Raw genomic sequence first — 1776 nt, 5'->3', positions numbered from 1 at the left:
GAGATGAGGTCGGGGGGTAGTAACTACAGATTTGCAGTATATTTTGTTTCAATAGCTTGATAGTTAATACATTTTTGCAGGCTGACTTATAAGGCACTGCGTCAATGTGAATCGAGCCAGTTTATACCTTCATTCACAGCTGCCAGCCGATATTTAAATCACATCAGTGTAATTCAGCCTAGGTTACACATCAACATGTTTCAGTTACTTATTACATCTGTACCTCGAGGGTGTAACCTAACATCCTAATAGTCTGGTTTTTAGAAGATGACTGACTTCAGTTGACTGTTTTGTCCAGGCAGCAGCAAGTAAAAACAGCTGGTCGGGTAGCACAGCAGCACACAGTCTGTCTCAAAGGGGAAGAAACTCAAATCAAAGCACTCAATGTTTGCAGTGCGTACTAGTAGCAAATAGGAAGAGATGGAATATCATACATTTAATCTAGGCACATCAATTAACAAATGACATGAAAATGAGATATACTGCATTTGCAGCACAATCGCATGATACAAATTAATTATCAATACAATTAAATAAAACAATAAACTTCCAAAGAAACTGATCGCGGGGGACAGTGCCCCCTCAGTCTCTATGGGCACAATGTCTCTGTTACATATATTCATATTTTTATCGCACCTTAAACCACTCGCCATGTAAACACCTGAATCTTGAGTCAGCGAGAAATAGTAATAGTTAACGTTCAAGCCTGTGTCGTCTGTTATCGTTGCACTGAAAACCTGTTTGAGTATCTGCAGTTCAAAGACATTGTCATATTTATTACTGGATTACAAGTTTCTGAGGTGGATCCGGAATCTCTGAGACCTTGTTCAGAAAGATGATTATTTAGGTCGGTCTCATAACACTTGTCTCAGCCAAATCACGTGATGTTGGGTGTCTTTGAAGCTGTGTTTTGGACATGTAATCGGTCTTAAAAAAAATGTCAAACTGACAGGAAACTGTGTGGCCTACTTTACTACAGAACGTTGTTGCATCTTGATTTCAATCATAAAACAGCTGATGCTGTGATTATTATTCATACATTTTAAATTTGAAATAAATGCTATATATGTTATACAGTATATGTTTTTTTAGAGGACCATAGTTAATAATAATAAAACTACTGTCAAAAGTAATCATTGTATCTTTCTATGTTGTGTCATTTTCATGCAGAGGTGATTAAATTTGTCACACATTTAGTTACGTTTGCTATTAAGTTTAGGTCAACCAAATATGTGTGTGTGTGTGTGTGTGTGTGTGTGTATATAGACACACACACAGACACACACACACAAAATCTATATAATCCTTTGGTGTTATAAAAGACAAAAGTGTGGGTATTGATGTGTCACATTATTGTTGGCTAGAAAATTTTTAAGTCCTACCTATTAATCACTATCAAAAATAAACACATACCTGTATGACTGCAACAGACTTTTAAATCAATATTTATTTTTTAATGTATGGTCGACATTTCTCAGACCAGAAATCTATAGGAAAATAAAGTACAAGGCAACAGACCAACTAAAAAAACATTAAGAAAGAAACTCTTGATTTACTTTACACCGTCAACATACAGAATTTGCAGGCATTTTTGATTGTGAAGTTGGAAATATTGAAAAGAAAACAGTGAAGCAGTAAGTGTGAAATGAAAAGTCCTGATCCATCAAATTTGTTATGGGGGCGGGGGAGAGAGAGCGAGAGAGAGAGAGTGAGAGAGAGAGAGAGAGAGAGAGAGAGGCACTGAGTTTCCAGTTAAGTAGGATGTGACCCCAACAA

This window comes from Paramormyrops kingsleyae, chromosome 1 (assembly GCF_048594095.1).
Source record: "Paramormyrops kingsleyae isolate MSU_618 chromosome 1, PKINGS_0.4, whole genome shotgun sequence".
NCBI lineage: Eukaryota > Metazoa > Chordata > Actinopteri > Osteoglossiformes > Mormyridae > Paramormyrops > Paramormyrops kingsleyae.
This window is presented reverse-complemented; position numbering follows the sequence as displayed.